The 13,826-nt window shown below is 43.2% G+C and overlaps 1 protein-coding gene across 8 annotated transcripts in view; it reads right to left on the bottom strand.

The window, feature by feature from the left end:
* Nucleotides 1-12,984, bottom strand: part of LOC132816542 (interleukin-21 receptor-like) — a 59,021-nt gene extending 46,037 nt beyond the window's left edge. For 3 of the 8 annotated variants that reach the window (XM_060826272.1, XM_060826273.1, XM_060826278.1), the window contains exons 1-2: nucleotides 12,668-12,984; nucleotides 5,730-5,820 (exon numbers count right to left, since the gene is read on the bottom strand). The gene's annotated coding sequence lies outside the window, so the exon portion shown is untranslated. The remainder of the gene's footprint in view (nucleotides 1-5,729; nucleotides 5,821-12,667) is intronic. The other 5 variants (XM_060826275.1, XM_060826277.1, XM_060826274.1 and 2 more) reach the window with 4 other exon arrangements.
* Nucleotides 12,985-13,826: the final 842 nt, after the last annotated feature.

Genomic DNA, 13,826 nt, shown 5'->3' with positions numbered 1-13,826 from the left:
TGTTGTGTTGACTTCTACCATTATTGAGGATGGGGATATTGTTGAGCCTCTACTTCCAGTGAGTGTTTGATTGTCCACCACTACTCAAGAGGGTGTGGCAGGACTGTACAGCCTGGATCTGATCCATTGGTTGTGGGGTCGCTGAGCTCTGTATGTCACTTGCCACTGATGCTGTTTGACATACCAGTAGTCCTGTTTGGTAGCTTCACCAGGTTGACACCAGATGTTCTTGGTGCTAGTCCTGACATGCCTTCCTGCTCTCTGCATTGAACCAGGGTTGATCCCCTGGCTTGACGGTGATGGTTGAGTACGGGATATGCCAGGCCTTGAGGTTACAGATGTGCTTTAAAGGATGGGAAGCAAGAACTCATTTTCCCAATGGTGAGCTAAAGTTTGAATATTAGGTCCTTAAAAACCTTTCATGTGGGTGGCCTTTGGGAACCTCTCTTGCATTTTCATGTACTGTTGTGAGTGCCACATTTTCAGAAGGATGCGAATTAATTAACGAGTCAGCATAGCAATTCACAAGAATGGTTCCAGGGGTGGGGATCTTCAGCTATGGGACAGACTGGAAAGGTTGGACTTCTTCTCCTTGGAGAAAAGACAAAGCTAAGAAGATGCCTGATAAAGGTTTCCAAAATCATGAGTCAGCTGGATAACATGGATAGGATGAAGCTCTTAAAAAGGAACAAGAATGACAGGCAAACAATTCAATTGAGCTGTAGAAGAAGTAAGGGAAAATTCAATTGCCATTGGAAAATTCAATTGACACTCTTTTCATGTAAACATATAGATAAGGAAAGAGAATCCACTTTCCCCTTCAGGTCTGTTCCATGATTCAATAAGACCACAGCTGCTCTGATCTTAACTTTGACTCTATATTCCTGTGTAACCCTGGTAGACTTTAATCCCCTTGTCATGGGATTTGATTACTAGGGCACTCCTCCTGTCTGAATTATAGCAATATTTTCCTGGTCATCCTTCATCTTTTGCCAACATCAACTCAATGCTGGTCCCTGTTGTCTATGCAGTGCCATGTCAAAGGTAATTCGAAATACAAAATCTTAGAAAAACAGTAATTAAGATACATTGTAAAGCGCCACTAGCAAATTCCCCTCCAAGTCATAAGCTGTCCTGATGTGGGACCACACAGCCGTTAAGAAAATGTGAGGACTGCACATGCTGGATAGTCAGAGTCGAAAAATGTGTTGCTGGAAAAGCACCGCAGCATCCGAGGAGCAGGAGAGTTGACATTTCAGGCATAAGACCTTTGTCAGTATTGTGGGGTTGGGGAGGGGCTGGGAGGTAAATGTAGGGGTGGGGTTGGGGGGGAACTTAGCTGGGAAGGCAATAGGTGAATGCAGGTGGGGGTGGTGGTGATGGTGATAGGTCAATGGGGACAGTGGAGCGGATAGGTTGGAAGGAAGATGGAGAGGTATGACAGGTCAAGGGCACTGTGCCGAGGGTTGGATCTGGGATGAGGTGGGGAAGGGGAGATGTGGAAACTAGTGAAGTAAATGCCTCATCTTCCACCTTGGGACCTTACAATCACACGGCATCAATATTGACTTAATTAGTTTCCAAATCCCCCCACCCCATCCCAGATCCAATCCTTCAACTCTTGACCTGACCTGTCCTCCCTGTCCATCCTCCTTCCCACAGAACTGTTCCACTCTCCCCACCAATCTTTCACAATTACCCCCACCACCTGAATCTATCTATCACCTTCCCACCTACCTTCTCCCGAGCGCCACCCCCACCTTCTATTTATCTCTCAGACCCCTCCCTCCACCATGTTCCCGATGAAGGGTTATGCCCAAAACATCAACTCTGCTGCCCCTCGGATGCTGCCTGATCTGCTGTACTTTTCCAGTGCTACACTTTTCAATCATATTGCTGTTCCTTCACTATCATAACAAGGCTGGAACTATCTTCCCAACAGCAGTGTGTATGTTTGCTAGACTGCAACAATACAAGCAGGTAACTCACCACCAACTCCTCATGGACAGTTCCGGGTGGCATTGGGTTTGTCAAGGATGCTTATCCCCCATTCCAAACATTGTGACAAAGGGAAATGCATATTGCAATCAAACATTGTGAAATAAACTGTGCCATTTGATGCAAACTTGTTTATTGGCGAAACAATTCTTATCAGGAATTGATCTTCAACTGTTATTGCTGTAAAATCTATTTTTTATGTTGAGCTTAAATCTAAGCTGTCCTTATATTTTATCAATGCTAGTTAGTTGATGCCTTATATGTGTAACAGTTAAAATGTAATCACCTCATCTTAATACCCTCCTAATAGTAATATGCAATGGACCCTGCATCACTGAATCTAATTCGCATTTTGTTTGAACAAGTTTGATTGAGAATAAAGTCCTTGAAGTATCCGGTCTTCTTCCTAGTCCTGAGGAAAGGTCATGGAACTTGAAACGTTAACTCTGCTTTCTCTCCACAGATGCTGCCAGACCTGCTAAGCTCTTCCACCAATTGTTATTTTTGTTTCTGATTTCCAGCACCTGCAGTTATTTCAATTTTTATTCATCCTTCCTGGGTGAGTAGCAGGTGGGTGCCTTTCCCACTGAGACCTGCGGCAACTTACTACAGTGAGCATGTCAAAAAGAAGCAGTATGGCAAGTCAATAAGTGGGCAGTTTGTTTTGGGCAGGGACCAATTCTGAGGAAGTGAGGGTGAGGAAGTGTAGTGAAGTGATCCAGGATAAACTCTGGAGTGGAGTGGAAAGCGAGGAGTTAAGGTGGAGCTTGACAGGATGGTGATTAACAGAGACACGACGTCATAGTTTGGCAGATCAGGTGAGCTATAATATGCATTGTTATCTGTACTTCAGCTGATGTTTATAGCATTTGCAATCTCTGTTATCTCTCATGATTCATTCTGACTAACTCAGCCAGGCATCTATTACACTCAATGCTCTTTCAGCTCTTGGCTGATTTGGCGTCTGACTTTTTTTAATGTCAAAAATATTCTTTATTCATAAAAAATATCTTTGTATATGCACATCGACACAAAAGCAGTTCGATTCTATGCAGAGGCATATTAAGTAAACCAAAAAAATTACACTTTGACTCTATCCAAAAAACCATATCTCTCTTACAGACACAAAATTAATATTCACATATATTTGAGGCACTAAAAGAATCCAGTAACTGAATGTACATCCATTTACCTTCAGCAGGAAGACATAGAACATAGAACATTACAGTGCAGTACAGGCCCTTGGGCCCTCAATGTTGTTCTAACCTGTGAAATCAATCTGAAGCCCATCTAAACTGCACCATTCCTTTTTCATCTATTTGTCTATCCAATGACCATTTCAATGCTGTGAAAGTTGGTGAGTCTACTACTGTTGCAGGCAGTGCTTCCCTCACCCCTACTACTCTCTAAGTAAAGAAACTACCTCTGACATCTGTCCTATATCTATCACCCCTCAGCTAGCATGTCCTCTCATGCTAGCCATCACCACCCGAGAAAAAAGGCTTTCTCTGTCCAACCTATCTAATCCTCTGATTATCTTATATGTCTCAATTAAGTCACCTCGCAACCTTTTTCTCTAACAAAAAACAGCCTCAAGTTCCTCAGCTGGGAGGTCATGTTGCAGCTGGACAGGACATTGGTTAGACTACTGTTGGAATATTGCATGCATTTCTGGTCTCCTTCCTATCGCAAAGATGTTGTGAAATGTGAAAGGGTTCGGAAAAGATTTACAAGGATGTTGCCAGAGTTGGAGGATTTGAGCTATAGGGAGAGGCTGAACAGGCTGGGGCTGTTTCCCTGGAGTGTTGGAGGCTGAGGGGTGACTTTATAGAGGTTTACAAAACTATGAGGGGCATGGATAGGATAAATAGACAAAGTCTTTCCCTGGGGTGTGGGAGTCCAGAACTAGAGGGCATAGGTATAAGGTGAGAGGGGAATGATATAAAAGAGACCTAGGGTGCAGAGGGTGGAATGTGTATGGAATTAGCCACCAGACGAAGTGATGGAGGCTGGTACAGTTGCAACATTTAAGAGGCATTTGGATGGGTATATGAATAGGAAGGGTTTGGAGGGATATGGGCTGGGTGCTGGCAGGTGGGACTAGATTGGGTTGAGATATCTGGTCGGCATGGATGGGTTGGACCGAAGGGTCTGTGTCCATGCTGTACATCTCTGTAACTCTATGACTCTATAACTCTTTCCTCATAAGACCTTCCCTCCATAACAGGCAACATCCCAGTAAATCTCTTCTGAACTATTTCCAAAGCTTCCACATCCTTTCTACAATGCGGTGACCAGAACTGTACTCAATAATCTAAGTGTGGCTGCACTGGAGTTTTGTACAGCTGCATCATGACGTCATGGTTCTGAAACACAATCCCTCTACCAATAAAAGCTAACACACCGTATGCCTTCTTAACAACCCTATCCACCTGGGTGGCAACTTTCAGGAATCTATGTACATGGGCACCGACACCTCTCTGTTCATTTACCCTACCAAGAATCTATTAGCCCAGTACTCAGTATTCCAGTTCCTCCTTCCAAAATGAATCACCTCACAGTTTTCCACATTAAACTCCACTTGCTACCTCTCAGCCCAGCTCTGTAGCTTATCTATGTCCCTCTGTAACCTACAACATCCTTCAGCACTATCCATCATCATCTGTCTCCTTTTAGTTAGCCAATTTCTGATCTGAACTGCTAAGTCACCCTCAATCCAATGCCTTCTGTTTTTGTGCTATGGCTTACTGTGGGGAACCTTATCAAATGCCTTAGTGAAATCTATATAGGAGAAAGTGAGGACTGCAAATGCTGAAGATCAGAGCTGAAAATGTGTTGCTGGAAAAGCGCAGCAGGTCAGGCAGCATCCAAGGAACAAGAGAATCGACGTTTCGGGCATAAGCACATTCCTGAAGAAGGGCTTATGCCCGAAACATCGATTCTCCTGTTCCTTGGATGCTGCCTGACCTGCTGCGCTTTTCCAGCAACACATTTTCAGCAGCTGAAATCTATATACACCACACCAACCGCTTTATCCTCATCCGCCTGTTTGGTTACCTTCTCAAAGAACTCAATAAGTTTTGTGAGGCATGACCTACTTTCACAAAACCAAATACCTCAGACAATAGTCTTTCCTCACCGTGCATTGGTGGCAGATGCTCCAAGCTTTAGTGTGGCCCTCAGGATGTAGTCCTGGACCTTGGAATGTGCCAATCTGCAACACTTGGTCTGACCACTTAAACCACTGGGTATCTGGGTGCTCTGGTTAAAGTGAACCCTCCTCTTGCTTCAAAACATCACCAAATGCTCCTTCCCTTTAAGTTGCTACAGGTTGCTTATATGTAGTGGCTATCCTAGTAGATGACCTCCTCACCTCCCCCCCACCCCATCCCCCATTCTCTCAATCGGTAAGCCATCCATAGAGATTGCAGTCAGTCACAGTGGCCGCTCCCTGATTCCTCTGCATGGACGGAATACATTTTCCACCTACAAGCTACCGAATTACACATGCACAAGGAAATTATCCCAACACATTCACAGTTTACACTTTTTTACAGAAATTGAGGGACTTCTTTGCTGAGGAATGAGTATATGTTCTGTCTCCTAAATTTCCATTGAATGGATTAACTTTGAGGAAAATAATTTGAAGAAATTTTAACATTGCTCCCTCCCCCACTGCCCAACAGCATATGGAGGCTGGATATTTCCAATGTTCCAGGTTATTTACTCACCAAGTCCTGAACAGCATGAGCCAGTGATAGTGCAACCTCGGGAACAGGCCAGATTTTTAATCAACGAGAGAGTCAAGTGTTCTGGAACTAGCTGGGAATGTGAAGTTGAGAAAACAATCAGATCAGCCATTAATGATGGAATAAGCTCAAGGGGCTTATTATTATTACAATGCTGTATTATTACAATCAGTCTTGGGTTGACATTAACAGCTACCAAGAATTGATTTCAAAATTTTCAAACGAATTTCTTCAAATCTTCCACATACATTTATCTGCTATTACTGCATATTGGATACATACCCTAACAAGGCACTCCTCTCATTCTACTGCCTGCTTTCTATTCTCTAAGTCTGGAGGTTATAGGGTCATAGTCCAATGCATGAGACTGCAGCAGAATCTAGCCTGATACTCCAGTGCAATTAGATTAGATTAGATTACAGTGTGGAAACAGGCCCTTCGGCCCAACAAGTCCACACCGACCCGCCGAAGCGCAACACACCCATACCCCTACATTTACCCCTTTACCTAACACTACGGGCAATTTAGCATTGCCAACTCACCTGACCTGCACATCTTTGGACTGTGGGAGGAAACTGGAGCACCCGGAGGAAACCCACACAGACACAGGGAGAATGTGCAAACTCCACACACTCCTGAGTCGGGAATTGAATCCGGGTCTCTTGCGCTGTGAGGTAGCAGTGCTAACCACTGTGCCACCGTGCCACCCACTATTGCCGCGCAATACTGAGGGAATGCTGTCTGATTGGGGGGTGCAACTTTCACATTGCCAAAGGCCATCAGCCCTCTTAGCTGGACTTGAGAGATCACATATTACTATTTCAGTGATAGCAGGGGAGTTCTCCCTGTATCCTGGCCAGTATTTAACCCTCAATGAGGATCTGTTTTTTGTTAACAACAGATTGTCAGGTAAGCTTTTGCTATTTATCATACTTCAAAAATGCTGAGAAGAAGTGAAATGGCCACATTTTCATTCTCTAATATTCAATTGGAGGATTTGGCAAAGCTGGTCAAGTCTTGTTTGAATGATCTTTTAAACATTTGTCCAACTTTGCAAGATGCCACAATGAGTTACATGTCCATGCCCCACAACATCCAACATTCTCTTTAATGTCACTGGTAATGAAATATAATCGGATTTCTGATCCCAGATATTAAGACAAAGTTCAGGGTGCAGCAAAGCTATTGTAGAAGGTCATCCATATCCAATATCTGCCCCCAAGGATTCAGTGGATCAGACATCTGGCAGCTGACAATTTTGTATTGAGTTATTAGTGGACAGAAGGAAGCATTTCGGCCCATCATATCCATGATGGCTCCTTTAAGAGCAAGCTAATGAGAAAACATAGACAACATAGAAGCCATCCAGAGGAGCACAAAATTTTGTTTCAAAATAGGAAATGCATGTTGACAGAATGTCCTGTGATGTAAGATGTTTGGGTGAGATGCTGTATGATGAGAAATGATCTAACTCTTCTCAGGATTTAAGCTTCAGCCATCGGCAGTGCGTATGTTGCTGTCCAATAAACATTGCTCTTATCTAATCTGTAGCTTCAATATTCAGAATGCAGAAGTATAATAGTTAGGGTTATAAGAATAGAGGAAGAGGTGATGGAATCACATAGACACCTCTAAAATTCTAACAGGACTTTACAGGGTAAACACAGGAAGGATATTCCTGGTGACCATGAAATCCTGAACTGGGGTCACAATTTAAGGATATAGGAATAAGGGCTTGAGCATTTAAGACTGAGATGAGGACAAATGTCTTCACCAGGAGAGTGGTGTGTCTGTTGAATTCTCTGCCACAGAAAGTGGTTGAGGCCAAAACATTGAATGTTTTCAAGAAGGCGTTTGATATAGATATAGATCTTAGGTTGAAAGAACCGAAGGGAGAAAATGGGAACAGGAGACCGGATTGGATGATCAGCTATGATCATATTGAATAGCCGAACAAACTCCTATTCTGATCCCAGCTGATGGTAACACCTTACAAATAAGATCCCAGAATGAAATCTACCTTGATAGATCAAATGTTTAATTTTTGTAGTTATTAGTCACTGACAACATATTCATATGAGGCGGCAGATGGAGTTTAATAAAAGTTAAGTTTATTGCGGAAAAGAAAGTGAACAAAGTTGTATATATACAGCCTACAGTTAGAAAGGAATTCATTCAAGTGACTAAACAAAGGTTCCATAACATTGTCCTTTAATAAACATTCAATTCCAGGGAAATTAAACCCCTATCTCCACTCTTTGTATTTTTAGTTATCTGGCTCCTCCTAGTACCTTTTCTTTGGACTGTTAAGCCCACTTTGCAATTCTTTCAGAGCCCACTGGAATAGCATGAACCTTTCCTAATTTTGATGGCCAGAATTGTGGGCGGCACGGTGGCACAGTGGTTAGCACTGCTGCCTCACAGCGCCTGAAGACCCGGGTTCAATTCCCGACTCAGGCGACTGACTGTGTGGAGTTTGCACGTTCTCCCCGTGTCTGCGTGGGTTTCCTCCGGGTGCTCCGGTTTCCTCCCACAGTCCAAAGATGTGCGGGTCAGGTGAATTGGCCATGCTAAATTGCCCGTAGTGTTAGGTAAGGGGTAATGTAGGGGTATGGGTGGGTTTCGCTTCGGCGGGTCGGTGTGGACTTGTTGGGCCGAAGGGTCTGTTTCCACACTGTAAGTCTAATCTAATCTAAAAAAAACTTCTCTAATAACATGAAGATCTTCCTCAAAACTCTCCTGCATTTCAAGCTTCAAAACTAAAACTTGTTTTTCTTTATCCATTCAAGGATGAGGGCAGCACTGGCCAGGCCAGCATTTATTGCCCATCCAGAGGGCATTCACATTACTGTGGGTCTGAATAGGCCAGATATGGTAAGAATGGCAGTTTCCTTCCCTGAATCGGATGGCTTTTGCCCCCACAATTGGCAATGGTCATCATTAAATTCTTAATTACAGATTTTCTATTGAATTCAAACTGCATCATCTACTATGGCAGGATTCAAACTCACATCCCCAGAACATTGGCTGGGTCTTTAGATTAACAGTCCAGTGATAATACCACTAGGCCATCATTGCTCCTGAATTCAGCTATTGTGTTTGGTTCCCCTGAAGTAAAACTCGTCCTGGAGAAAAACTAACACTCGTACCTGCATTCAGCTCCTGATTCTTCTGAACGGAGACCTTGAATATTCTGCTTTGAATTCAAGTCTAAATTAATCGCCTCAAAGCATTTAATCCCTCTGTCATAAACCCAACAGCATACATTTTCCATCCATTAACAATGCGTAGGTTCTGCCAGGCATTTATCATAAGGTTGCTCCAATACCCGAAACAAAAAAAACCAAAGAATTGCGGATGCTGAAAATCAGAAACAAAACCCGATATTAGTGGAAAAGCTCAGCAGGTCTGACAGCATCTGTGGAGAGAAAGCAGGGTTTCGGGTCCTGTGACCCTTCTTCTTTCCAGCATCCGCTGTTCTTCTGTTGTTTTTGTTTTAGTCCCAAATTCGGTCAGCTGTTTACAAGTTGAAAGTAAATGATTAACAAGCTACTGAGTTAGTTGATTGCAACTTTTAATTGCCCGTTCATTAATTAAATGTCAAACAGGAAAGTGTTTTGGCAGGATGTCCATTGGATCAAATATCCTGCCACTGAGACCATGGCTGCACATTGCAGCAAATTCTGAAGTGAAGGTGGTAGAGTCTATATGTTTCCAGATCTCATCTATTAACCTTTTTGAGGTATGAAATATAGTAAGAGATTGAGACAGCATGGGTCTTTACATTTGTAGTCATGACAAATTTCCTGTTAATCCTTAATCCTATCTGCCGTATGAACTCCCAGGCGACACTGGCACTCGTGCTGAGCAAACTCTTTAATTCCTTTCTGTTGTTAACCACTGTTAATTGTTCCAATGATCTATGATTTGATGATCTGAAGTGGTGAGGGCAGACCAGACCAAACCTCCTCAAAATATATTATTCTGGACCCTAACGTTTTCTTACTTTAAAGGTAGGTGTAAGGCATTATGTTTGAATCAGAGTGGTGCTAGAAAAGCACAACAGGTCAGGCAGCATCCGAGGAGCAGGAAAATCGACGTTTCGGGCAAAAGCCCTCCATCAGGAATAGAGGCAGGAAGCCTCCAGGGTGGAGAGATAAATGGGGAGGTATTATGTTCCTGATGCAATTCAATTGGTCAAACTACCAGGCTTGAGGGAAAACTAATTTTATTCATAGACTATAATTAAAATACAGACAAAATAAAAATAAAACAATTGGCTTAATTGTAACTCTATCAAAATGCTTAATAAAATAATATATATATGAACTACTACTAATGAACTGTTCCAATATAGTAAGATCCCATAATTACACCCTTGGCAATAGCAAATTCCATAAAACAGAATTTCTCACATGCGAAGAGATCCACAGCTTTTAGCTATAACAGAGAAAGGAATAAGACCTTCCACATCCAGCTTCAAGACCTCAGCAACTGCTGAAAGCTAGAACTAAAAATCTTGGTTCTGTGGGAGCTTGACCCCACCCATTCAAGCTGCTTCTATTGTTACAACAGTTTTTTTTAAAACTCCAAGGCCTCCAAAGCTGTTTACTTTATTGACTTTGAAGCAGACTACTATTCACCTCTGCCTCAACCTCTCTTCATAACAAAAACAGGACAAAATACATTTAATCTTAAAGCCATAGAATCATCACAGTGTAAACCACATGCTTTCTGCCCAACCAAAAAACATTAATCCAACCCTTAACTGAAACAGCTATATTAATGTGATGGTTACAAACACAAGTTAGAGAATGGAAATTCTGAAACACAAACAGGAAGTGCTGAGAAACTCAGCAGGTCAGGCTGCATCTATAGAGAGAGAAGCAGAGTTACTCGTTCAGGTGCAGTGCCCTTCCTCAAGACCCTGCATCAGCTTCAGATTTTCAGCATTTATTGATGGGAATTTGGCAGTGAGTAGCTCATCTCCCGATTTGTCAAAGACAGTCTACCATCTGCAAGGCACATGTCAGGAATGTATTGGAACACTCTCCAGCTTTCTAAATTGGTGCAGCTCCAACAACAGTCAAGAAGCTTAACACCATCCGAGAGAGAGAGAGCAGCCAACTTGGTTTGCACCACTGCAAGTATTCAGTTTGTCCATTATTTGTAGTGTGAACACTGAAATGCAATAACTCACTGAGATTTCTTCAACACCACTTTCCAAACTCACAATCTCCACTGGGAGGAGAAAGTGAGGTCTGCAGATGCTGAAGATCAGAGCTGAAAATATGTTGCTGGAAAAGCGCAGCAGGTCAGGCAGCATCCAAGGAACAGGAGATTCGACATTTCGGGCATAAGCCCTTCTTCAGGATTCCTGAAGAAGGGCTTATGCCCGAAGCGTCAAATCTCCTGTTCCTTGGATGCTGCCTTTTTCCAGCAACACATTTTCAGCTCACAATCACCACTACCTAGAAGAAGAGGAATGACAAACTTATGGGAGCAGCACCATTTCAACCACTGATTTCCTCCCCAAATCATACACCATCATGACTTGGCACAGTAATGGCTGTTCCTTCATCATTGCTTGGTTAAAACACTGGAACATCTTGCCCAACAGAGCAGGTGATAGACCAGATAAACAGTGACAGTATAGCAAGATACCTCATCATCACTTTCTCTCAGGTCATTGGAGTTGAGCAGTTAATGCCAGCCTTGTCAGTGATGCACACATCTCACAAACAAATAAAAGACAAGCTGCAATAATCATGAAGTGTGTCAATCCTGTTGTTCACAATGCACCACTGAGGCTAGCCAGGATTTTGATGACTCTAGTACTCTGATATTAATGTCTTGGTTTTCATCTCTGAACACAGACACTTCTAAAACTTAGGTCAACTTTAACACTGAAACAGTAGAGTGGCCCTGAAATGAAGCAACCCCTGTGATTTATGGGTCCCTTTTGCATTCACCAAGTGAGCTGTTCAATGCAAGACAGGAGTCCTGACGCTACGCAGCAAGTTGGACATCATGCCAAGGAATGGAAATCTGAAACATTGCTCCTCCAAATAGTGGCTAACCCAGAGGGTCCAACTGAAATCATCCGAACTGAGATCGATTTTTTTGCTCGGAAACATTGTTACAGATTATAGATGCATAGGTAGATGCCAGAAATGAAGTGATTGACTCATCAGGAAAGGTTGAGTAGATCAAATCTGTGCATATTAGAATGTAGAAGAATGACAGGCAACTCTAGTGACACGTAGAAGATTCTAAGGGGATTGGACGGGGTGGATGGAAAGTGTGAATGTCTTGGGATAAGGAGTTGCATTTTAAGACAGAGATGAGGAGGAAGTTTTCCCCTCAGAGGGCAGTAAATGGGTTTGATTCTTTACCACAGAGGGCTGTCAAGATTGGGTGATTAAATATAATCAAGGCTGTGTTAGATTATTTTTTCAATTAGTAAGGGAATCAGGGCGATGAGGTAATGGATCTGAGGATTTTCAAATCAGCCATGATTTCACTGAATGGCAGAGCAAGACTCATTGGGCTGGAGTCTATTTCTGCTCCTATGGGATTAAGGTGATTCATGCTCTAAATGAATAACAGAACAGCCTGTTTCTCTTGCATTCTATGAAACTTTACATTTTAGGCGGTGCTCATCTTTCCAGCCTCGCTTTCTGAGACATATCCTAATCTCAAATTCATTCGGAGTTAATTTCTTGACGTGACATACTTTGTGAGCAGAGTTTCAAATCCCGAATTCACGCTAACCAGCAACGCAGAACACTTCTCATGTTTGTCCCCACCTCTCCCGCTCACCAAAACCCTCGCGCTTAATTCTACACCTTGCAGCTTTCACTTGAGTGAGTATCACCTCCTCAGGTCGCCAATAGGTACCAGGCAGATCATTCACCCACCGCTTTGATTCCTTGTCAACCTTCACTGGGTCCCCTTCCTCTGGACTGAGGTTGAAATATCCCGAGTCTGATGTGCGGATCCCTCTGTGTTTTTGTTCCGTCCGATCAGCTGTGGGCGAGATTCTCAGGAGTGACAAGAAGATATCTCTTGGTTGGACGTCCTGCAAAGCAGTTTGAATTAAATCCCAAAAACGGTGTGGATATCACTGTTCTGAAGTGAAAAGTGCCCCAGAATGGGGTGAAAAGCTCAGTCCTAGAAGGGTTGGCTTTGACAACCCGCCCATCTGATGGCTATTCACAATTAGATCGTGTGGAATTGCACTAATATTTCTTGGCTACGTGATTACCAAATGCAAGTGGGGCCCTCCGATGGTGAGATCTGAACTTGTGCAATGCTCTGCTGACAATTTATTTGCCACAAGAAACATTGTAAATATTTTCCTCTGAATACACCCCCCAATTTAAAAATAAACCCACTGTCGAGAAATGTCCCTACATGTTATTGTCCTTACTTGATATTGCTGCAAGTGTGTCTGAAACACGTGCATTATTGTGTGTTTTCCTTGAGTTCTAGTAATTTATGTTCAAAGAAGCTGCAGAGTTAGCACTTGCTCTCTGGATAATTCCTCAACTGTATGATTTTTCTCTGACTGCAGTGGGTTTGGTACCTTTCCAGTTGTAAGTTTGGGCTGGGGCGTCTTCAGAGGCAGCCTGGCTTGGAGAGTTGGCAGGTTTGTGAAGCCTGGGACTGGGGCTCTCTCTTCTGCACAGAGGGGATTGTGTAGCCCGGAGCTGGACTGTAGAAGCAGAGGAGGATGCGTTGAAGTGGGGTGGCTTCATAGCACCAAGGAGACGTGTTCATTTCCAACCTCAAACGGTTTCACGCAGAGGGTGGTGTGTGTATGGAATGAGCTGCCACAGGAAGTGGTGGAGGCTGGTACAATTACAACATTTAAGAGGCATATTTGGATGAGTAAATGAATAGGATGGGTTTGGAGAGATATGGGCCGAGTGCTGGCAGGTGGGACTAGATTGGGTTGGGATATCTGGTTGGCATGGAGGGTCTGTTCCTGTGCTGTATGACTGATTGTATGGAGTTTGTACATTTTCCCATTGTCTGCATGGGTTTTCCCTGCACAATCCAAAGATGTCCAGGTGA

This window comes from Hemiscyllium ocellatum, chromosome 6 (assembly GCF_020745735.1).
Source record: "Hemiscyllium ocellatum isolate sHemOce1 chromosome 6, sHemOce1.pat.X.cur, whole genome shotgun sequence".
Taxonomy (NCBI): Eukaryota; Metazoa; Chordata; class Chondrichthyes; order Orectolobiformes; family Hemiscylliidae; genus Hemiscyllium; species Hemiscyllium ocellatum.
The sequence above is the reverse complement of the archived record's forward strand: the minus strand, read 5'-3'. Positions and strand labels throughout refer to the sequence as shown.